Below are 26,325 nucleotides of genomic sequence, written 5' to 3'. Positions count from 1 at the left end.
GACTTACGTATGATGTGGAGGAGATGGCTTCTCTATTGTTGGGAATGGTAATCTCTGGTTGATGACTAATATTATGACAATATGCAAAGGGGTTTGCATCACCCAGGATTGTGATTTCTACACCATTATGTGGGAACTTGATACATTGATGGTAGGTGGATGAGATGGCTTGCATGACATGTATCTAAGGTCTTTCTAACAACAAATTGTATGGTAGAGGAAGGTCCAGAACTTGACAAATGATGTGTTTCACCATAGGGCCCACTCGGATTGGTAGCACAACAACTCCTTTGGATGAATGCTCTACATCATCATAGGCTTTGATTGTGATCTTCTTGCAGGGATCCACTGATTCAATTGCATATCCCAAAGTTGTGACTAATTGTAGTGTATATATATTCAGGCCTACTCCATTATCGATCAAGACTCACTTGATCCTATGTTGGTTGATAAACCCTTCAATGTGGAGTGAGGCGTTGTGAGGTTGCTGGAAGGATGAGTTGTCACCTTCAGAGAAAGTGAGACAAGGTGATGACCTTAGATTTCCAATGGCTTGGAACTAATTTGTATTTAGGTTTGCAGGGACTGACGCCTCTTGGAGAGATTGATCCAAGATTGTTTTATGGGATGGAGATAGGCGCAATAGCTCTAAGATATATATTAGTGTGGGTGTTTTGTCTAATTAGTCTACAAGGTTATACTGCTTTGGGATAGATAGGGTGCCTTGTGGAGCTAGGATTTTTGATGGTAATAGTTGCAATTTGTTCATTGGCATCATATAGGTGATTCACAGTGTAATTATATGCAGCTTGTGTATAATTGGTGGAATCTGTGTTTCACCCTGAAGTGGAAGGACCCCTTTGATCTTGTGATGGAAGTGGATTTTTAAAAATGAGATGATCATTGTTTGTTGTCTTTGGGTCATGTCCTTTGATTTTGATTTCACCTTGGTCAATAAGATCCTGAATAAGATCTTTCAATCTGTGACAATTTCTTGTCTTATGCCCTTTCCCTTGATGGAAATCACAACGTTCGGTATCCCTCCACCATGAAGGTTTGACATGAGGTTCATAATTTGATGTTTTGGGTAAGGTAACCAGATTTTGAGAAACCAACTGACGTAACACTGTTTCGATGGGTTCCCCTAACGGAGTGTATGTTCATTTTGGTTTAAAATTTTGTTGACGCTATCTGGGTTCGTCTTGAGATGTGGTGCGGCTTTGATTTGGAGGAGAAACTATGTTATTATTGGGTAGGGGATTCTATCCTGCAAATCGAACCACAGGTTGTGCACTTTTGATAGTTCTTGCATCCACAACCCTGTCGTTGATGATATTTTTGTTTTTGTTCCAAAAGTTAGGCTTGTCACTATTGAAGCATGGATGAGGGCCATCCTTTGGTTCATTGTAGATTTTGATAAGTCCTTTCTTGATGAGATCCCGCTCACATTTCAAGCCTTTTGTGATCATGTCATTGAAAGAATCTATGTCTTTCACATATATGTGAAATTCCATTTCTTCGTTTAAGTTGGAAATAAATATTTCCACTGGTTCTTGTTCAGGTAACTGAAGAGAACATCTGCTAGACATTTGACACCATCATTGCAGAAAGACTGAAAATAGTTCACCTGATTTTTGTTTAGTGTTACATAGATCAACCATGGTGATATCACGTTCAATGTTGTGTGAGTAATGTGCTAGGAACTTCTGGATGAGTTCTTCAAATGTCCTAATGCCACCTGGTAATTGGGAAAACCATGATGTGGTTGTTCCTCCCAAGCTTTGGGGAAAAAGGTGCATTAGGTACGTATCCTCGCATGCCACTTTGAGGCAAGCTGAATGGAATTCTCGAACATGATCACGAGGATCTCCTTTTCCTCTATATTTTTCAAACTTGGGTGTTTCGAACCCTCGTGGAAAAGGTGGCACATGAAGGTTCCTATCAAAGGGATAGGGACAAATGTCATTGAGTGAAAATTGATTAATTTTCACACCACTATGAAGTTGTTGGGCGAGATTTTCAACTTATTGCCACAACATTTCTATTTCATTTGGAGGAGGAGGTGGTGGATTACCTTGATGAAGGTTGTATCTGATGGGATCTTGACCTCTTTCCTCCTCATTGCGACTTTGTTGTTCTGATGCTTGCCTTAGTTGTGAAATATCAAAGTCAGAGGGTAGTTTGGCTCCTTCCTGAGCAAGTCTTAAAAAGTGAGCATCAGCATTGCTCCTGAGTATTTCATCAAACAGTCTATTAAAGAGAGGGCTGTGTTGTGCCCTTTCTATTGTTGCAGGAGTAGGAGTGCTTGGATTGGTGAAATGTTTTGCATACGGATCCCTAGCACTAAAGGTAGATGCTACCAAAGTTCTTTCTTGAATTGCTTCTTGTGTTTGATTGACAAAGTTTGATGTGATAAGGTTTAGAGAGATCTAAGATGTTTTACAGACTCAACTACCTAGTAATGAGAGGATGCACTCATAGATGTTTGTGTTTGATTCAAGCAATATAAAAATAGAACTTAGGACAAGAACATCTTAATGTTTTGAGAGTTGGAATGGAGTAATGATGTGAATGTGGTAATGGATGAAATGTTAACTTCAATAAAAGTTTTGTGTCACATATGGGACAAATTATTCTTCTTCTCTTTCGGGAGTTGGTGGTTCTTCTCGAGCTACATTATATGTGATGCAAATATCTGGAAAGAAGTCAAGATTGATCTTGCCTCCTTTGTTCTTGTGATAACTCAAAGCGTGATATTGCATAAAAGCTCTCCAGTTTAATGATTCTAGATCAAATTCGTTTGATTTCCCTTGAAGGTAAAGACGCATGTGACGTAAGAAGGTTCTATGAGAGACAAAGATTTGTCTATTAAGATAGAAGAATTTCCTCCTTTTGATAAAAGCCTTTGAGCTTAATGGTCTTTTCTTCAAGTTGATGTGTTGACGAAAATTCTTCTTTCTCAAGATGTGAAGAATGGTCATATAGTTTGATACTTTTTGTTGTTGCTCTTTGTGTTAGATCTTTTTGAAAATGTTTGTGTTGGATGAATACTTGTTTTGGATTTTGGATTTATGATGTTTCTTTAACAAGAAAACAAACAAGCACACAAACACAAGAATGTTACCTCAAAAGGCACAAGTATGGGTCTAGATCAACCCAATCTTTTGAAATTTTTATGACCCTTTCCTTCAAATGTATTTTAGGTGTTTTCCAAAGCCTGAAGTCAGCTCAATTTGCACTAGTCTTGACTCACAACGAAAACACTTCAAGCACTTTTTATCCCTAAGGTCAAATGGCCAGTTGCGATAATTTCAGTCCACATCTTGATATTTCTTCGACTTTGGTACTACATACCTTATGAATCTTGTTGTGGCAGGTAAGGATGTGATATACTAAATCTTGCGCGAGTATAACAAATAGATGATCCCTATGATGGGGGAGTCACCACTTTTATCAGGCTACAAGTAACCTTTCAAAAAGCTATGTTTCTACTCAAGGAAATATACATATGGTGAGTATCTTGGGAGCAAAACTATCTATGCTCTTGCACTGAATTTATCACAAATATCCTCAATCAATAGAGTGGGCTACTACTTAAAAGTGTTTAGTAATTTTCGATGTCTTTGGACATAAGTTCAATCTGTAGTGACTCACTTAAGAGCCTTGTAACTTGTGGTGGGGCCCATTTGTCCTTTCGGCAAGTTATACTGTAGGAACAACTATACCTAAGGCTACAACTTTCTCTCTCTCTTGATTTGTCTAGCGGCTCGAAGGATTTACCACGCGAGGTCATTCCCAAGAGTGACGTGTCTCTTGGTAGGTCTCTCTTAAAAAAATAAAACTTGAGTGTTACTAACACTTTTCTCTTGCACCTAGGACCACAAAAGCCAAGGGAGAGGATAGTGTGTGTTAGAAGTAGGACCACTTGACCAACTCTTTTGCATAAGTGTGCCAATCACAAAATACACTTGTTCTTTTTAACTTGTCATTGCAATGATGTTCTATCTAATTGGAGATGTTGCTCCAACAATCATGATGTTGTTTTTAACTTCAAAGGAAATATGTTTGAGTAAACTAGAATTTGAAATCCTGGTCAACTTAATGAAAAACACGTTTGCATGAAGTAAAATCTCTTTGTAACAAAGAATGACACAAATTGATTGTTCTTTTTACTTGCCCAAAAATTGAAGTGTGTATTTGTGAGTTTTCTTAAATTTTATGCAAGAAAGGAGATTTGTTTTGTTTTAAGCACCAAAAATAGAGTGTATCCCTAACTTGCAATGGAAACAAATTTGATTGTAAGTTTTAGAGCACCAAATGAAATGGATCCTAACTTGCAAGAAATGAAATTTGTGAATTTTAGAGCACCAAAGGAAATGGATCTTAACTTGCAAGAAATGAAATTTGTGAATTTTAGAGCACCAAATGAAATGGATTCTAACTTGCAAGAAATGAAATTTGTGTTGTGAATTTTAGAGCACCAAATGATATTTTTTTTATTAACTTGAAACAACAAAAGGAGTTAGTTTAAATCTGCACACGAAGCAAACAGTTAGGAAAATCCAAACATATGGTGGGCTTCTACAAGCCTAAGAAAATTTATTTTCTCAAATACAAGGCATTTTTTACAACGTTCTATTACAATAGTGCTACTCTGTGTAAAAATAGAAGCGCTACTTAACACAAATGCGCTAAAGTATAGACAAATGCGCTAAACTAAAATTTTAAAGAACAATAACAAGTGCACTACAACATGGATAGAAGCGCTAGTTAATAAGCAAAAGCACTATAATATGGGCAATAGCACCAAATTTGAGACAATAGCACCATTGTAAGAACAATAGCGCTAAAATGTCAAATTGCAATATCGCTAAAGCGCGGGAAAAAGCGCAACCTGTGTGTCAAGCTAAACAGTCAAAAAGTTAGTTTGTTAAAAAAAATGTGTTTGTTGGATTCACGTCGGGTTCACCAAATGATGCTTTGTAAAAATACACAATGGTTAGACTAAAGCCTGTGGTCATATAACACACAAAGAACACCAAGAGACAAGGATCAGAGGTTAGTGTTATTCAACCAAAAACTAATCTAAGTAGGCATATCAAAAGAGACACTAAAAACATGCTAAAGTATTTAACCAGGGAAACAAATATCACAAGGCATCTCCAAATGCCTTTTAAAATGCTCTTAGCTCCTTCTCCTTTGTTCCTCTCCTCTCCAAGTTCCAAATTAGTGTAGCTCTCAGTAGCTTTTTGCACTATGGATGCTTATGGAGGTTTAAGATTGAAATGTTTTAACTATGCTATGCAAGTGTAAAACAAACTAATTAGACATGGTATGAAAATGAACTAAGATTTATTTTAGTCCAAAATGACAATATATGTGATTCATGCTAAATGCTCTCTAAAATTCACTATAGATTAAATGCATACAAGTTTTTAGGATCTGGATTATGAAGAAATGGGCTCTATTTATAAGAAAAATGGAGCAATGGATGGTTGAGATTGATTAATCTCAACAAGGGTCAGGATTGAATGATATTCAATCCATGTGAGGGCTTTTAACCCAATCCCAGGATGACAAGTGTCAATGTGAGATAGGTTGAGAGGAGAGGGAATAAGCATTAAATTTTTTACATGACTTGAAGGTTAATTTGGGAGTTAAGGTCAAGGTTGGGTTGAGTGAATAAATTCTTTATTCAAAGAATAAAGCTTTTATCCAATGAACAAACTCTTGTGCAAAGGTTAAAGAGATAACCATGGTCAAAGCAATAAATGCTTGAGGAGACACATGGGTCACATGAGGGTTGAGTTAAGGGTTAACCATAAATGGTCATGTAAGAGCCATAAGTGGTTTAGAAGACTTTAGAGGGTAAATTGTTGAATACACCAAGCATTTAATGTTTTTCAAAGACTTTGAAGTCTTTGAGAAGTGACTCCAAGTTTCTTAGGAATGTGACAATAATTAGGGGATGGATTTAGGCTAATTAGGAAGGGGTTAGAAGAATCTAAAAGGGGGTTTTAGGAGTGCAAGTGGATTTGGTGGGTGAGGGAAGATAGGATATTAATTAAAATAAAATTAATTTATTTCAACTTGTGGTTGCAACTTGCATTTGTAGGAAAATGCAAGTGGGGGGGAATAATGATTTAAATAAATATTTTATTTAATTTATTTAAAAGAGGAAAGAGGATTAAATTGAATAAATAGTATTTATTCATTTAATTGAGTGTGAATTTGGTTTAATGAATCAATTAAAATAAATTGAATAATTTATTTAATTAATAGGAGAATGTTTGAAGATGAATTAATTAAATATTAATTTAATTAATTGATGGATAGTGGATTTTTAATCAAATAAATACGAAATGTTCATTTAAATAAAATGGACAGATTTATGTGACTACAAAGACTTTAGAAGGAAGCCATTGAGTTTGAAGACTTTAAGGGAAACCATTAAAGGCTTAAGAAGACTTTAGAAGGAAGCCATTGAGTTTGAAGACTTTAAGGGAAACCATTAAAAGTTTTAGAAGACTCTAGAAGGAAGCCATTAAGTTTGAAGACATCAAGAGAAACCATCAAAGGCTTGAGAAGACTCTAGAAGGAAGCCATTGAGTTTGAAGACTTTAAGGGAAACCATTAAAGGTTTCAAGTGGGTGAGGATAAATAAGATTTTAAATAAATAATTTTTTTATTTAAAATAGTTGTACAACTTGCATTTGTAGGAAAATACAAGTGGGTGGAAGATAAAGGTGATTTAAATAAATGTTAATTTATTTAAATGTGAGAGATGGTATTTTGGGGGATTTAAATAAATAAATATCAATTTATTTAAATGTGAGAGAAGATTAGATTAAACAAATATGAATTATTTATTTAATTAATGGTCTGAATTTGGTTAAGTGAATTAAATCAAATAAATTGAATAATTTATTTAATTAATAGAAGAAGAGGGTTAAGATGAATTAATTAAATATTAATTTAACTAATTATTGATTGATGGTTAAATAATCAAATAAATACTAAATATTCATTTAAATAAGTGGACAGATTTATGTGACTACAATAATAAATTAATCCTATAATATTATAAACTTTCACACTACTAAAATACTAAATTTAAAAAGTATAATAATGATAATAATAATAATAAAATAAATTCATCATATTATACTATGAACCTTAACACTACTTCAATAAAAATTTAAAAATATATACCATGTTTGATAAATTTTTAGATAGTATCATTATCATCTTCTTGATGTATATGAAAAAATTAATAAATTTAAATTGAACCATAATATTAAATAAAACTGAATTGTAATCCTAATCCTCAAACTAATTGAACCCTAAAACTTATTAAATTACTAAGGAGACACAGGTGATCGATCTGTCGAAGATAGGGATGGTTTCGGGTCAAATGAAGAAGGGGATCTGCCCCCTGGCCTGCCCAACCCTCTCGCCTACGGGGTTCTATACTTAAGTAGGCAATTAAATGCTCATTTTTCTGCTCATCGACTGGTTGCTTGTCTATTGGACAATCAACATGTAGCTGAGTAAACCCTTTTCGAATGAGATAAGTTGCTTGTTGTTAGACAATCCAGTTTAGGTTTCTCGTGAATGCAATAGAATGAAGGTGGAGTCTCTATATGCAATAGCAACTTTACTGATATTGGCATTTCCCCTGGCATGGAGAAGAACCCGAGAAAGAAGATCAGCCTACTCATTGCCCGTGACACTCCCCGGATTGTGGTGCTGTGAGCTCTACCCTTTCCTCGAATGTTGTCCTGTCGCCTCCCCCCTTTGCATGGGAAAACCCTTTTAGGTTTGGCGATCCTTCTCCCCTTGGTTCTATTGTTCGCATCTGGCCATCACCATGTGTTCCTGAAATTTGTCTGGATGGGTTTGTTGGTGAAACAGAAACATGCCAATTGTGACGTGTTGCTGGATAAAGATGTATTCAGTGTGTCAATTTATCAGGGTTTTGATCTCACTTTGATTTTGAGCTGGATCGTGGTTGTTGACATTATTAATAGTGAGGATTTCTATATAATTTTTTAGTACCGTGGATGCAGAGGAAGTGCGGAGGTTTGAATCTAAATTGGGGCATACGTATCTAGATCTGATTTTGGCATCTCTTGTGGCTTTTTGAGAAGCGAGCCACACATTTCTCCCTCCTTCACAAGGCGCATATCTGGATGCAGGTACTTTTACCCTTGTTCAAGATTTCATCGATATTAATGCTTGCATCAAAATATCTTTGAATTAATTTGAGATGAGTTTAGTTTGAGATAGTTTTGTACCCCACTGTCTCTGTTCTATAACCTGATGCAATCTGAAATTCCAAAAAATTCTTATTCAAATCACCTAAAAAAATGTACTAATTTGGTCTACAATGCTTCCTTCATGTTGTGTTTGTGGAACAAGTGCAAATGGGGGTTTTAAAGACAAAAAAATCATTTTTTTTTTTTCTTGTATACAGTGTTTTTTCAGCATCTGTTGTGTTTCCTTACAATGACAATTTCTTAACATTGACTCGCCAAGTTTTTTAAAATACTCTGTGCGATTTACAAGAAATTTTTCTGCTGCAAATATTTTGGGGGCAAGAAAACACGTCAAGTTTTCAATTTATGATTGAAACAATGAGGAGAAACAGCCCGGGCTAGAAAATAGAGAGTATCCTAAGAAATACTAGAGAAATAAGTTTGAAATTTTAACATTGCTATAGCTAGTGCTATAGCTAGTGCAACCATTGTATTTATCTCCTTACTAACATTGGAATTGATCAATTCCCATCAATGAGATTCCATGGAGATAGGGTTGAAGCGTGGCAATCCTTTTATCTATTGATAATTGAGGTGATTTTGTTTGAAAATATAAAGAAAAATAATAAAAACAAAAAACTCATCCTGTTCATGGGATCTCCAATCATGGAATAGAAATAAGGGGATTTTTTTTGCCTTTTCTTACTAATTCTCCAAAGGAATTGGATTGAACAGTGTCTCGAATGCCAAGTGTAGCAAGTTGAGATGTAAAAACACAAGGTAAGAAGGTTGTTGAGTTGTTGAAATTAAATACTGTTGATAGTTTTCTTTTGGAAATGGTTGGCCTGGAAAAGCTAGAATTTGTATATTTCTTGTTGTAGTTAGTAGTTTGGGGATTTGGGGTATAGTCATATTGGCTTATTGTTTTCCTTGGGTGCTACAGGTGGAAATATGAGTATGCTATTTTTTGATGGTGGTTGTATGTTATGTATATGTTTCCTTTATGTTTGTTTTAAGGTACGGTCTATAAGGTACTAGATGGGAGTGAATTTCCCTCCATTTTGATTGTAAGAGAAAATAGACTATATAAACATTGATGATAAATAAATATAATAGTAGTATTGTACAGATTCTACAATTGAAATCTGCAATTTGTTTTGCACATTAGAAAATTGATCTCTTTTTCGGTGGCTAAATCTAGTCTTTTTTATGGGTAGGCAATTAGGCGATCAACAACAATGGCATAACTAACTGGTTTATTTTTTTTACACAAAGAATAAACATATGCTGTGCATTCATATCATTATCATTTTACACGGGGTGAGGAGAGGATAGGAGAGGTGATAGCGGCTATGGGAGGGACTGATGAGTTTAAACAGTTGGCATAGAGGAGGAGGTCAGATGGTCTATCCCCACCAGCGCCGAGGACAGGTAGAGGGATAGGGGGTACCACTTCGCAGGTACCCCTCTAGATTCAGATTCTGACCCACCGAGAGGACGCTTAGATTAGGTCCTTACAGTTATTAGTGCATCACCTATAGACACAGTTACTGGCGCATCATCGATAAATTACACAATAGTTTTGGAGCAGTTGGGTCGATCTGAGGCTCAAGCAGAGGCTTTGGAGAGAGCGGCAGCAGGTGGCTCAATGAGAGATACCCTGAGAGAGATGGCTTTGAGAGCCAAGGAGGCGGAGTACTACCAGAGGCATTATGAGGATGTGGTTCCTAGGGAGTGTCGAGTTCCAAGTTTCATAGCTTTGAGATCAAGTCGATCTAGGGAGACCGGGTTGAGGATAGAGAGTAGAGGTGTGATAGGGCATGTTTGTTAGGATCCACCTGGGGATCCTGGTGTTGGGACATCTGCTACGAGACCATCACCCTCGGGAGATAGTCATACTTGAGAGACATAGTCTCTATTGTATTTTGATCATTTTGTTGTATTTGGCACAAACATGACATATTTTGCTGTAGCGTCGTAAATTATACGCACTCGCTAGGGTGGTACAATTTCGCACCTAGTTTAGCACCCGCCTTAGTGCATTTTGCATTCTGCATTGCATTTCTCTTTAAGCACTTAATTAATCAAATTAATTAGGTCTAAGGCCCTATTTCATCATTTTCTACATCATAAAGTTGGGCCCTTTCACTAAAGCGTGCCCTTCGCATTTTATTCTTCCAATACACCACTTAATCAAAAACCCTAATTAAGTCCTATTTCGAACTTGGGGGGGTTGGTTTCAGGGTCTAAACATCTTGAAATCACCTATAACTTCGGGATTCTCTCTAAAATCATCATATCCGACGGCCCTGAAAATTTGGTGAAAAGTTGTCGGGACCATGGCGCCCGTGCAACATGGTCCCAGACATTTTTCCCGAAATTTTGGGAGCATGATCCAATCATAAAATAAAGCTTAACCCCAAGAAATTGGCGGGATATTCAATCTCTAGGTCGGCCAAAATACGAATTTACGACCTAGGGTTTCATACATAAGAGCTCTCTTTTCTCATTTGAAGGGATCGGATTTTTGTTTTCAGGAACTTCATATGCAGCGAAAGAGCAGATCTTTGAGGACTTCAACAACACTCAACATCATTTTATCAAGCATCTATCAAATTCATTCATCCACTTAGGGCTTGGAAGACATTGAAGAACAATAAGAGATTACCGACTGAAGATTGGCTCGTACTCCTCCCTCGAGGGTTGGGTATGATTTCGTATTGTTTTCATGTCTTTGCATAAGCTTTGATACATCATTTATTCATGCTTTAGATCACATTGCATCTTGATTTAGAGCATTTACATTATCATTTACAAGCAATTAGGGTTTACTTTCTAGGTTGCTCTAGTTTGCTTTCTTGCATTTTGGACCTTGCACACACACTAGGTCTGCACACATAATACATTTTACAAAACAACTTGGCTATTCGTGGAGGTGGAAATCACCGAAGCGGGGGTTTGACTAAGGCAAAACCCTATATAGCCGCCCCTCCCCCTTTTCAGATATTATTGTAGGTTTCGGGATTCGGACGACGCCGCGGGACACAGATCCGGAGAGAGAAGGCTGAGGCAAAACCCTGTGTGAAATTGCAGCTTAGAAGACCAGGACAAGGGCGCTGGGCGCCCTGGTCCTGCCAGGACAGGGGCGCTGGGCGCCCTGGTCCTGCCAGGACAGGGGCGCTGGGCGCCCTGGTCCCTGGGACAGAGGCGCTGGGCACCCTGGTCCTTCGGACAGACAGCTTTCCGACAACTTTCTGACAGTGTTTCAGGGTGCAGAACAGTGGTTTCCGATGCAGTTTTCAGGACAGTGGCGCCCGCGCCCCCATCCCGAACATTTTCAGTCCGATTTCGACTCCGGGTACATATCTGCATTCTTATTTTATCCTTACACTTACAGCTGTTCATTGTTTAATCTCAATTCTGCAATCTTGTTATTAGTTCATACTTGCATTTTGAGATTAGGGTTTGAACTTGCATTACTTGATCTTACAATTTCAACAAGGGAATAGAAATCCTAATAGATATCCCGTGGCTCTCTCTTTCACCAAAAGAAGTAGCCAATTGTGCGATATCTCTAGGCTCTTTCGTATTCCGTAATGTGTGTCGAAAGGTAGGATTAGGGCATGATTAACCTAGTCTCGCTTTTTTGCCCTACACATTTTGGTGAACCCGACGTGAATCTATCATTGCTTCCTCTTGCATTGCATTTATTAGATCTAGATCTAGATTTAGTGTGTTTTCATTTCATTTCATTAAAAGAGAAAAAAGAAAAAAAAGAGAGAAAACTTGTGTTTCTTTGCATTGTGTGTTTAAATTGTATGCAATCTTTTCAAAATGTCAGATTTCTATTTGCAAAATGTTCATGCATTTGATGATTATTATGAGTATAGCCAAGATGAATTAGATGAAGCCTTAGATGAGTTTTTAAACCCTAAGGATGCCAAACCTTCATTTTACCAAAAACTCATAAACCTTGTTACTATGCCATTTAGGTGTGATGAGAAAGATAAGTCGAATGATTCCTCTCAAGGATACATTCCTATCCACTCTTCCCCTGAATCTAGTAACATGGTTGTTTTCAATAATCCCCTCTATGAGGAGATGTCTCCTTTTGAATCAAAAGACAAACCTTTTAATCGATATGATCATGCTTTGTTGGATGATGCTCTTGATGACTTTGTGGCTTTGTCGAAACCTTTAAACAAAAACAAGACTTCTAAATTGGTTAACATGATAAATTTGAATGAATATAACAAGCCTCTCTTTGAAGTCCAAGGTGCTTATCCTTCCCCCACCTTTCAAATTCCTAAAAATCCTCTCCTTACTGTCCAAGGAAGGTATGATCATGATTCCTTTTGTACTCTGAATAAACCAATCATCACCGTACAAGGAAGAAAACCTATAAGTCCTTACAATTATGCTAAGCAAATAACTAGAGAGAGTTATCATGCGGTTGCCCATACCTATCATACCAGAAATAATAGGCAACCTAATCCTCCTCCTGTTATTCCAGTCTCTCTTCCTAATCCTCAACCAATTCTTCCTCAAGCTCCCCATATTTCGCAAGTTATGGGTAAGGAATATGATCTCATAGAACAACTCAAAGCTACCCCTGCTAAGATATCCCTTTGGGATTTGATTCAAACTTCTTCCGCTTATCATGGAATGTTACAAGATGCCTTGAAAGATTTGAATGTTCCTCCACCGAATACATCTAGTAATATAGCATCTTTTGTTAACTCCGTGATGAATCCTAAACCTCAAATTGTGTTTACACAAGATGAGTTGCCTACTGGTGAAGTCCAACAACAATATGATCCCTTGATGATTGTGGTTGTCATGAAAGACACTGCTATAAGACGAACACTAGTAGATAATGGCTCTGGCCTTAATGTGTGTAGCATCAATCTATTGCATAAGATGAATGTGGATACTTCTCTTATGGAGCCTGACTCTCATTCCATTTGTGGCTTTGATAATGTGGCTAAGACTTCATTGGGTATCATCACCTTACCTCTCACAGTAGGACCTGTTACTTTGCCTACTCCTATCCATGTTATGCCGGGAAATTTAACATATAACTTGCTATTAGGGAGGCCTTGGATTCACAGCATGCAAGCTGTCCCCTCTACATTGCATAGACAAGTTAAATTCATTTATAACAATAAGACATATACTTTGATGGGAGATACTAATTTTCAAGCTTGTCTACAAACATCTAATTCCAAAGGAGATTCTTCTAAGCCATCCTCATCTAGTGATGACTCTTTAAACAAGAAACCTATCGATGAGTCTTCTCTTTCCGATGATCAAAATCCTTTGGATGAATCTGGAACTCCTGAAGAAAATCCTTCTCGACTTGAAACTACACATAAAAAGGATTTTGATCCTGAGAAGGATCTCGCAGAAGATGATTGGGGATCTCTTGATTTTAACCCTACCTTTGTAGGTGAATATAAGGTTCCTTCTAGAGAAATTAAAGTTGGAAAGAAGGAAGAAGCTAAAAATCATAAAGTTGAAAAGAAAGAAGAAGCTAAAAGTCAATCAACCTTACCTGAAGCTATGAGTAATAATTTTGTGGCCGCTTCTCAAACTTCTTCTCCTCACATCTATAATTATGAAGAGTTTGATTCTTTGTCTTATGAAAAATCACCTTCTCTTCCTGAAATGGCTGATCGTTATGGTCGTGGTTTTCGCATTTTCGCTAAGCATGGGTATCATGGAAAAGGTTGTGGTGCTAATGAACAAGGGATAAGAGTTCCTCTAGAGACTAATTTTCAACATTATGCCTTTGGACTTGGTTATAATCCCTGCAGATGTACTAAAGCCTCTAAAAGACCATGCATTAGTGTTAATGCTATCTCTACATCTTTATCAATACAACACCCTGAGTATATTGATGAGGATTCTTTGGGTGATTGTGCTCTAGATATCTTCCCTACCGACGATGCTTTAGCTGAGTTCTTGGGAGCCTATGACACTCTTCCTCATTGTCATCACAATAGGGGACTCCCTTATTGTTTGAACACTGAAGCCTATTTTGGAAAAGAGATTGATAATGACGAGATTGTGAAAGAATTCCCTCAGTTAAAGGATACTCCTCAACAAAGTAATCTCCTCATAAGTGACACCACTGATATTAAGATGGATCCTTGCAATAAAGAGAAAGTCATTAAAATTGGAAAATGTTTGGATGAAGAGGAACAGAAACAATATGAAGAACTATTGCATGAATTCCTTGAGATCTTTGCTTGGGCATATTCTGACATGCGTGGTATAGATCCTAAGATCGTTACTCATAATATTGTCTTAGTTCCTGATGCTAAGCTCGTGAAACAAAAGATTCGAAAAATGAATCCTAAGATAGCTCTGCTTGTTAAAGCTGAGATTGAAAAATTATTGGAGGCTGGATTTATCCGCCCTATTGACTATTCCCCATGGATTTCAAACATTGTCGCTGTGGCTAAACCAGATAACAAAATAAGAATGTGTACCGACTTTCAGGATCTAAATAAGGCTTCTTTAAAAGATGATTTCCCTCTTCCAAACATTGACATGATAGTTGATTCTACGGCAGGACATGCCCTCTTATCCTTCATGGATGGTTTTTCAGGCTACAATCAAATTTTCATTAACCCTCAAGATCAATTCAAAACTGCTTTTACCACTCCTTGGGGTACGTTTTGTTGGATAATGATGCCTTTTGGACTTAAAAACGCCGGTGCAACTTATCAGCGAGCGATGACCCTTATCTTTCATGATTATATGCATAAGATTTTAGAGGATTATGTTGATGATATTCTGGCCAAATCTTTTCTTCGCATGGATCATGTTAAAATTCTTCGACAAATTTTTGAAAGAATTCGTAAATATCACATGCGCTTGAATCCCCGAAAATGTGTTTTTGGTGTGGATAGTGGAAAACTATTAGGATTTATAGTTTCGCATCGTGGGATTGAGGTGGATACTAAGAAAATAGATGCTATTGTTAACATGCCACCTCCTCGAAATGTATCTCAACTTAAAAGCTTACAAGGAAAGATTCAAGCTATTCGTAGGTTTGTGTCTCAGCTTGCGGATCGTACCTTTCCTTTTACTCAACTTCTTAAAAAGGATATCACTTTTCAGTGGAATGAGGATTGTCAGCAAGCATTTGAAGATTTAAAAGTGTATTTGGCTAGTCCTCCTATTCTTCAACCTGCTGAACCTTCTAAACCCTTTATCCTGTATACAGCTGCTTCTTCTCATGCTCTCGCAGCATTGTTAGCACAACATGATAAAGATGGTAAGGAGTATCCGGTGTATTACATAAGTCATACTTTACTCGATTATGAGACCCGATATTCTGCGATAGAAAGACAATGCTTGGCCATGGTGTTTGCGACTCAGAAATTGAGACATTATCTTTTAAATTCAGAAGTCCATGTCATGGTTAAGTTTGATCCGTTGAAGCATCTTTTCTCTAAAACTGATTTATCAGGACATCTCGCTAAGTGGGTTATGATGTTAACTGAATTTGACCTTAAATTTGTTTCACAAAGAGCAATTAAAGGACAAGCGTTGACCGATCACTTAGTTGAGGCCCCTTCACCTTTTTCATTCCCTAACCCTGAATCCTTTCCTGATGACTTCATTCTTTCTATAGAGAAAGATAAAACTTGGGAGTTATACTTTGATGGCTCTAAGTGTCGTACGGGATCGGGGGCAGGTGTTGTTCTGGTTTCTCCTACAAAGAAACCTATTCCCTTGTCATATCATCTAAATTTCCTGTGTACCAATAACATTGCTGAGTATGAGGCTCTTATAGCAGGAATAAAAGCAGCCTTAGCTCTTAATATAAAACACATACATATCTATGGAGATTCGCAATTGATTATAAGACAAGTAACAGGAATATATCAAGCAAAACAGGACAAATTATCACAATATAAAGACCTAGCTATCTCTTTATTACAAAATTTCGATTCTTATACCATGGAACCTGTTCCTCGAAAAGATAATCGACATGCGGATGCGATGGCATGTGTGGCTTCGTTAGTATCTTTAGAGGACCCTATGGTCGATCTTAACTTCGTTATTCACAATCTTATTTCTCTAGCTATTGAAGATGATTCTAGCTTGGTGACATGTTGTGACTTTGTAGACTCAGATGAATCGTTCTCGCATATTGTAAGATATTTGACCGATGGTACCTTCCCTGATTCTGCTAATAGGAACACTAGGGCTAGAATCCGCAAGTTGTCTGCTAGATATATCATCCTTTCTAATGTCCTTTATCGAAGGGGTTATGATGGTCTTCTCCTTCGTTGTCTTAACAAGTCGGAAATCCCTATTGCCCTTGAAGAGGCACATTCGGGTGCTTATGGGGGGCACTTTGGGGGTAAATCCCTGGTTCATAGGCTGCTTCATATGGGATACTATTGGCAAACTATGCAGAAGGATTCCTTTTCATTTGTTAAAAAATGTCATCAATGTCAACAACACAATAACCTGATTCATGCTCCTGCCCAAGAACTCCGCTCTCAAGTAGCTTCTTGGCCCTTCTCCGCATGGGGTTTGGATCTTATTGGAAAAATCTCTCCTCCTTCATCTCAAGGACACACCTTCATTATAACTGCAACGGATTACTTTACGAAGTGGGTAGAAGCTATTCCTCTCCGCTCTACTACTGCTGAAGTGATTTGTCAATTTCTCCTAGAAAACATTATTTCTCGATTTGGGATACCTTCCACTATTATCTCAGATAATGGAACTTCGTTTAAGAACAAGGACGTGAAGAAATTCCTCGAGAAGTATCATATCAAACATCGATTTTCTACACCGTATTACCCTCAGTCAAATGGTCAAGCCGAATCATCCAATAAGATAATTGAGCAAATTCTTCGTAAAACCGTAAATAAGCATGGTAAGGATTGGAGTAACCAGCTAATCTACGCTCTTTGGGCCTACCGAACGAGTGTACGAATTGCTATGGGAACTACTCCTTATAATCTTGTTTATGGTGCTGACGCTATTATGCCCTTAGAGTTAGAAATTCCATCACTTAGGGTTTCTCTTAAAGGTATAATAGATGATGACTCTTATAGAGAACAACGACTTCAACAGCTTGAGATGCTTGATGAACAACGTATAAACGCTCTTGAGCATATCCAAGCATATCACAAAACTCTACAGCGAAGCTATAATGATAAGGTTATTCAACGTTCCTTCTCAGTAGGTGATTTAGTCCTTTATGAGAATCAGCGCAATGTGAATGCCTTGTCGGCCGAAAAGGGAAAATTTAGTCCTAATTGGCTTGGACCATATATCGTTATTGAGGATTATGGATCAGGTGCTTACAAAATAGCGGATGTAGACAGTACGCCTCTTAAAGAACCTATCAATGCTATGCACTTGCGTAGATATTATGCTTAAATTCTTCATTTCTTATCTATCTTCAACATTGGATAATATGTTAGTGTTTCTTAATTAAAGCAAAATAGAATTAAATGCTATATTGTTTAATCTATATTGCTTCGTTCCTGACAAGCGTGCCTTCTTACTTTATAGTTTGTCTTGAATTCATTTATGTAAATTGTGAAAGATTTACATTTCCATTATGCTAGCATATTATACAGTGTCTTTATGTGTGTTAAGTAGAATCGTATCATGTTGTGTTTAAGTTCAAAATTAAATCACATTAGTTATATGATTCTTAGACTTAATGCATATTTCTTCCTTATCATCAATGTTGTACTTGATTAAATATTTTAATTAAGTCACACATGTATCAATTTAATCATGGAGCATTGAGAAATCAATCACATAGAAATTAAATTCTGAACATACATGTACATTTACCAAATGTATTAGATTTAATCAAAACAAAACATACATTGTTTTAAGCATTAGAGATAACACATTTGAGACAAAAGAGAAGCATGTATATATACATATATATATGTGTGAATCGTATACAAACATAGGTCACTGTATATCCAAAATGTGACCTCTCCTACATCATACAATCATCTCCTATCTCTAGGGCTAGTGGCTGGAGAGTGTCGACTGGATGCTCCCTCCTGATCTGGCCGTGGAGGTGGACCCATGGGTGTATAGCGCGATACAGATCGTGAGTGACTCCGAGAGGAACTCCTACGATCCCTATCCATAAGGATCGCACGATAGGTGGTAGCTTCGGTCTGAGCCGCTACTAGGTCCCACCGCACCTGCTGGAGGTCCTCTGATAGGACTCTCTCTCTCTGCCGCGCCTGCTGGAGGTCCTCTGATAGGACTCTCTCTCTCTCCCTCCATATATCTACCTGTACTCGGAATGGGAAAAACAAATTCTCATGCCGACCTGCGTTCCCCTGAGGCCTATAGGCAATCTGTGAGGAACTGGGGATCTGTGCTATCATGGAAATGTCTGTCATTGCCTGCTGAATCAAGGAACGCCATTCCTGCACATTAGCTATGGCAGTAGAACAGATCTTTGTTAGTACCATTCTTTATCATCAAAACATTAATCAATCAATATAAACCTACTATACCTGGATCTCCCTCGCGCCAGTAGGGATCATGATATGGTAGTATCTGTGACTGAGAACCGCTAGGCTCCCCTCGCTCATATACTCTATCCACGATGGGTGTAGGCTGGACGGTACTGGTGACAGGTCTCCGTATCGCCTCCTGTTCCCCCTGTTGGGGAATAAGAGGTGGATCCAGAGCTATGGTATCGTCTCCTGAATGGTGGGGAGCTGCATCTGACTCCTCCTCATCATCTCTATCCTCCTCCTCATCGTCCTCATCATCCTCATCCTCATCCGCATCATCACCTGCATCCTCCTCGTCCTCCTCTCTATCTGCATCCTCGTCCTCCTCCTCCTCGTCACTGGGCTGATCGCCTGTAGGTGGATCAGGATCTTCCGCCTCCTCATGATCCTCTCCCTCCTCTGACTCCTCTGACCTGGATCCCTCGTCCTCGTCTCGGTCTCCATGTCTCCATGGGCCTGGATAGCCTGTCGGATGATTTGGTGGAAAGATAGGACCTGGATATGATCTCATGAACCATGAAACATATCTGCGCTGTGCTCCAGGCTCTGCAGAATAGTCAGTGACTACATCCTGATCTGATCCCTCTAAGTCTGTCGTCTCGATATCATCTACCATCGGTCTCGCTACTGCTCTAGGTTTGGGAAGGACCCGTGAGTGTCGAGTATAGATGGGCACATCGGCTGGAACACACTGCTCTAGTCCGAACTGCCTCCGTACTCGATCAAAGTAGAAAGGGACTATGATGTGTGCATATCATCCTCGCAGTAGGCGGTTCCTCTGTAGACATGCTAACTGTCTCTCCATCCCATCCCATCTGTGCATCAGTAGGTAAGGTCTCCACACTATCACCTCAGATGTCAGTCTGTCAATAATCACTCTCCAATATAACAAATCTCCAAATCTCCACTCGCTGGTCAGTGGATAAGCGAACACCCTAGGTCGCTCGCTCGCTATACTCAGTGGAAAGCCGACGGGCCTGGTGCATGTGACATGCTCTAAGATCCACACCTGCAGAAGTGTGCATGTCATCAAACTACAACCCTGTCTGAATACATACTCCTCCAGGTCGTGATAGAGATGCGCAAGCATACTCCGACCCCAGGCATACACTCTCCTGTGTCTCTCCATCGCTCTGATACACCATGTGAGGCCCCCATGCATGTGTGTCCCTCGCCCATTAGGGCAGACAGCTAGTGCTATGATGGCTATCATGAGGCATCTCAGAAGTGGTATCTCCCCTGTAGGATGTAAGAGCCAGCTGACCATGATACGGCCTCTCGTCTCGCTCGGCATGACTCTCCCTATGCAATACATCTGCTCCCTCTGATGATCCTCCGCTACCCGATCAGTCGTGTATGTGATTGTCGCTCCTCTGATAGGAAGACGCAGTATACGGTACACATCTTCGAGTGTGACCATCAGCTCTCCTATCGGAAGGTGAAAGGTAGAGGTGTCAGGATCCCATCTCTCCGTCAGTGCCATCAGCATCGCAGGATGAAATCGAATGGCCGACATAAGAATCACGTACCACAATCCTACTATCGATAGGGTGTCTCTCTCTGACTGAGTCAGCCGTGGAATCTGATCTCGCAAAGTGCGAAGAATGTGTCCCGCTGTATGCTCTCTCATGTACAGGAGACCCTGCAAAACGAAAACATGACCATAATCAGTACTCAATCATCGAAATCACAAATGCAAACTGTCATACATTGTATGCTCGCCTTGTAACCCCTCGCCAGGCCCTGATTGGGGACCATGGCGCCCTGATGGGGACCATGGCACCCTGTCAGGGACCATGGCACCCTGAGGGGACCATGGCGCCCTGTCAGGGACCATGGTGCCCTGCAGGGACCATGGCGCCCCTGTCAGGGACCATGGCGCCCTGGGGGGACCAGGGTGCCCCTCAGGGACCATGGCGCCCTAGGTGGGCCTCGGTCGGCATTCAAGGTCCGCATTCGATCACGGAAAAGTCAAACATGCGAAAAATCAAAAGTCAAACGTTCAGTCAACTCACCTCGTCCAGTGGCTCGTCGTCGATCACGGCCTGGCGCAGGATCTCGATCCTCGTGGGACGCTCCGATCGTCGTGAAGGCATGGTGATGGCTAGGTGGGCTCCACTGCACTGAATAGTATCCTGAAATCGACAAAGTGATGAATACAAGTGTCACTTTCGAAGTATATACTCTCGTTTGTTTATTCTTACTTCTTGAAACCCTAATTTTTCTTCTATCATTCATTTTATCATAACTTGAGTTTGGGAGATGCAATTTTCGAGCCGTTTGTTGCATTGGAATCGTACTTTCCTTCTCCTACTCTCGGGATGTTCCCAAAAGTGCTCTGATGAAGCCTATTTAGTGAACACTCCTCATCAACGCTCTCTTACACAATTTGTCGCAAGTAAACATGCTACCCTGTTTCACCTCCCTAAATAAGCAAGTCGAAACAGGGGGGGGCATATAGCTACTCACAGATTTCATCACTTTCCCTAGTAAGCATTAGGTGATTTTGTGATCTAACGTTTGTTTTGTAGGGTGCGGTTCCTAACTGTGTACTGCAGATACCGCTGGGGGCTTCGTCCGACGACTTATGGATATATCCTTTTTCAAATAATGTTTACTTTTCTGTACTTTAGCTTGCATATGCACGTAGTACTCATATGACCGCTAAAGTGGGGGCTAAATGTAGCGTCATAAATTATACAGACTCGCTAGGGTGGTACAATTTCGCACCTAGTTTAGCACCCGCCTTAGTGCATTTTGCATTCTGCATTGCATTTCTCCTTAAGCACTTAATTAATCAAATTAATTATGTCTAAGGCCCTATTTCATCATTTTCTACATCATAAAGTTGGGCCCTTTCACTAAAGCGTGCCCTTTGCATTTTATTCTTCCAATACACCACTAATCAAAAACCCTAATTAAGTCCTATTTCGAACTTGGGGGGGTTGGTTTCCGGGTCTAAACATCTCGAAATCACCTGTAACTTCGGGATTCTCTCTAAAATCATCATATCCGACGGCCCTGAAAATTTGGTGAAAAGTTGTCGGGACCATGGCGCCCGTGCAACATGGTCCCGGACATTTTTCCTGAAATTTTGGGAGCACGATCCAATCATAAAATAAAGCTTAACCCCAAGAAATTGGCGGGATATTCAATCTCTAGGTCGGCCAAAATACGAATTTACGACCTAGGGTTTCATACATAAGAGCTCTCTTTTCTCATTTGAAGGGATCAGATTTTTGTTTTCAGGAACTTCATATGCAGCGAAAGAGCAGATCTTTGAGGACTTCAACAACACTCAACATCATTTTATCAAGCATCTATCAAATTCATTCATCCACTTAGGGCTTGGAAGACATTGAAGAACAATAAGAGATTACCGACTGAAGATTGGCTCGTACTCCTCCCTCGAGGGTTGGGTATGATTTCGTATTGTTTTCATGTCTTTGCATAAGCTTTGATACATAATTTATTCATGCTTTAGATCACATTGCATCTTGATTTAGAGCATTTACATTATCATTTACAAGCAATTAGGGTTTACTTTCTAGTTTGCTCTAGTTTGCTTTCTTGCATTTTGGACCTTGCACACACACTAGGTCTGCACACAGAATACATTTTACAAAACAAATTGGCTATTCGTGGAGGTGGAAATCACCGAAGCGGGGGTTTGACTAAGGCAAAACCCTATATAGCCGCCCCTCCCCCTTTTCAGATATTATTGTAGGTTTCGGGATTCGGACGACGCCGCGGGACACAGATCCGGAGAGAGAAGGCTGAGGCAGAACCCTATGTGAAATTGTAGCTCAGAAGACCAAGACAGGGGCGCTGGGCGCCCTGGTCCCTGGGATAGTGGCGCTAGGCGCCCTGGTCCTCCGGACAGACAGCTTTCCGACGACTTTTCGACAGTGTTTCAGGGTGCAGAACAGTGGTTTCCGGTGCAGTTTTCAGGACAGTGGCGCCCTTGCCCCCATCCCGAACATTTTCAGTCCGATTTCGACTCCGGGTACATATCTGCATTCTTATTTTATCCTTACACTTACAGCTGTTCATTGTTTAATCTCAATTCTGCAATCTTGTTATTAGTTCATACTTGCATTTTGAGATTAGGGTTTGAACTTGCATTACTTGATCTTACAATTTCAACAAGGGAATAGAAATCCTAATAGATATCCCGTGGCTCTCTCTTTCACCAAAAGAAGTAGCCAATTGTGCGATATCTCTAGGGTCTTTCGTATTCCGTAATGTGTGTCGAAAGGTAGGATTAGGGCATGATTAACCTAGTCTCACTTTTTTCCCCTACACATTTGCACATTGATCATTTTTGAGATATATTGACACCATTTTCTTCTATCCTCATGTGATGTGTTATGGATGATGCTTTCTATATGATTTTGTTACTTCTATGATGATGATGATGCAAAGCTTAGATAGATGCATGTGATTTGATATGTGATGAATATGATGTGATAATACATGATGTATGAGATGTATCTTGAAAATGAGATGTATGATAATAATATGTTGTGAGATGTATCATGAAAATGAGATGTATGATAATGATATGCTGTGAGATGTATCTTGAAGATGAGATGTATGATAATTGATATGCTGTGCACAACTAATTGTAAAATGATATGCAACTAATTGTAAAATGATAATGATATGAATGCACAAAGAATAAACATGGTTTCCTATAAATAATTGTATTCATTATATCTTCTTATCTTGGCATAGTTAACTGGTTTTTTTTTTGTGGGCTTTAATTCTTTTTTTGTTAAAACCATGAGCCTTATGTTATATTATCAATAACAATTTTTTTTAAATGAAATATCATGTTATCATATCTATCCCCATAAATGTTTCAAATCATATTGTGATGAAATATCACGTGTCTCCAAGTTCTCTTTCAAATCAGGGGCTTGACTGAATCAACTTTCTTAAAATCTGGATTTAGCTGTTGTGGTTCACCAACTACATTTTGAAATTCAAAATCACCCTCTTGGGTCGACCAAGTTTTAAAATCCCACAAAAAGGGGGTTGAAATGTCTGCTCAAAAATCAGTGTCATTGATCTTAAAAGTAACTATCATCGAGAGCATTCTTAGTGTGGTGACTACATTTTAATGAAGTCATTACATCTTTCATGGCGACTTCATCTAGAAATAGTTGTATTTATGCTTTAAAAGTGTGGGATCTCTTTATGCAGTCACAAAACCTCTTGCAAATTAACACTCTGCTACTGTACTGTTTAAGATAACTGCCTATTCATTATTACAGTTCTATGGCACTAGATATGCTTTTACTTTTATGAAACAATGAATAGATCTTGGCTACCAATGATAGTAAATACCTCATCTTTGACAATGGATAGATTGATGAAATATCTTTCCAAAGGGCAAAAAGATATAAAAATAAAAAAGCCCCTCATATGACAGTAAAAAAATTACTTATAAGAGTGAAAACTATATTCCCATGAACGATATAACAAAGGACATTATTAATGCATGCATTAGGGTTTGTAAGTTTCATTGAAAACCCTTACCTCATCGTGACCCTACTTGACCTAACATGGTGATTGCCTTTCAACTCTCCAATCATGCTGGAAAGCTCTTTGTTATCTTCTAGTTGCCCCTTTAGGAGATTGCTTACATTTCTCCAAATCTGCCTGATCCACCATTCAAGATTTGCTGCTCTGAGTAAAAGATTGTTGCTTCTTGTTGAAACTCGTAGCTTTCTTGAATGCATCTGAAGCTTGCAACCACCTCTCTTCTAAACTTTAGTGCTTCCATGTACTTCTAATTGCTGTTACCATGCACAAACTGTTGTTCTCCATTTAAAACTTGATGTTCCCTTGGCAACCATGAAGCTATGAGCGTGAAATCAGGGCATTTGCTTCCAACAAAGTTGTCAACTCCTCTTTGACCATAAGTTAGGCCAAATATGAAGATATTTCAACAAAGAAAAGAACTAAAATTCCCTCTTAACTCTTAACTTTTCAAAGATCACGTGGTTTTCTCCATTCCTTTGTTTTCAAACAAAAAACAGTTATTTTTTCATAGGATAAAACATCATGAAGGAATTTTGGCATTTCAAAAAGACCTCAAGGTTTTGACATAACAAATAAGCTTTAAGACCAAAGAGATAATTTTTTATAAAAAGAAAAACTTGCTTCACCTAGAGACCGGAAAACTAAGATAGAAACTTTTAACACAATTTAGACCAAAGGGTTAAATTGGAGAACTTGCATTTCCAACAATAATATTTGAGAAATAACCCCCTTCCATTATGCTTTGATGAATGTCCATACCCTGATCCAAAGCTCCCATTTTGGCATAGGCAAGGAATGATTGGCAAAGGTTGAGGAAATTGGCTTTACACCTGCAAATTGTGTTTGCTTAAAAGTTTCTAAAGACTTTTCAACAAATCCATTTTTTGCATATCCTGCAATCTTTGCATTCCATGAGACCACATTTCATTGAGACATTTCATCAAACGATTTACATATGTTATCTATGCATCCACATTTTGCATACATGTCTATGAGTGCATTCACAACTACATCTAACAAAATTCCCCCTTTGTTTATTCTTTGATGGATGATCATAACCTGTTCCAACACTCCCATTTGGCATAAGTAATGAGGATGCGAGAAAATGTTTTGGAATTTGGCTTTAAACTTGCCAATTGTATTTGCTTGAAAGTTTCTAAAGCCTTTTCAACAATTCCATTTTTTGTATATCCGGCAATCATGGTATTCCATGAAACCACATTATTTGAGGCATTTTGTCAAATAGTTCACCACATGAAACCATACAGCCTCTCACATAAGCCTCTGTTACATGAGAATCTATTTTGTTAGCAATCTAATTAGACTTTAACTAGGATTTTCCATGTAGGCCTCAGTAATATAGAGATTCAATATATCAATGCTTGCTTGAACTTGCATGCAACATTTTCTAGATGGGTTTTACTAACATAATGATCCATATGTTAAGTCAAAATTCACCTAGACTTTTGACTTTCACCTAGCTTATTTGAGTTGGCATAATGTGCAAGTGCATAGCCATTGACACAATTTGAGTTGGCCTAATGGTGAAAGTATGTGCACTCCATAATGCAGTCATGTGGACAAATCCATAGTGGGGTAGGGTTGTACACATGAAGACAATATACGGTGAATGGGAAAAAGCAATTCCTTGGAGGGTCTCATATACCAAATTGTTATCTTGCTTGGTGGTTACCTATAAAACTCTCTCACCTTTACCATAACTAGTAAAATCATGATCTATCTTATCAAGCAATATCCATGTAGATTTGCATCTAGCTTCTTCTAGTCAAACCATCATTACAAAACCATCTTTTATGTCAATATTCAGGTATACTTATACCAAATCTGTTCTGTATAGTGCTAATAACATCTATCAAGAATTTTATGTACTTGTATGTAGTCAACTCTCTATGCTTCTCAACTTCTTAGTAACAAACAGTCTGGTCTATTGAAATCCACATAAACTTGAACCCAACATCTTCTAC

The 26,325-nt window shown here is 38.5% G+C and overlaps 1 long non-coding RNA gene across 4 annotated transcripts in view; it reads left to right on the top strand.

The window, feature by feature from the left end:
• The first annotated feature begins 7,367 nt into the window (after positions 1 to 7,367).
• Positions 7,368 to 26,325, top strand: part of LOC131041113 (uncharacterized) — a 28,268-nt gene continuing 9,310 nt past the window's right edge. For all 4 annotated transcript variants that reach the window (XR_009372179.1, XR_009372176.1, XR_009372178.1 and 1 more), the window contains exon 1: positions 7,368 to 8,198. This is a non-coding gene — a long non-coding RNA (uncharacterized LOC131041113). The remainder of the gene's footprint in view (positions 8,199 to 26,325) is intronic.

This window comes from Cryptomeria japonica, chromosome 4 (assembly GCF_030272615.1).
Source record: "Cryptomeria japonica chromosome 4, Sugi_1.0, whole genome shotgun sequence".
Taxonomy (NCBI): domain Eukaryota; kingdom Viridiplantae; phylum Streptophyta; class Pinopsida; order Cupressales; family Cupressaceae; genus Cryptomeria; species Cryptomeria japonica.
Note: the sequence above shows the minus strand (reverse complement) of the source record. Positions and strands in the feature narration are given on the sequence as shown.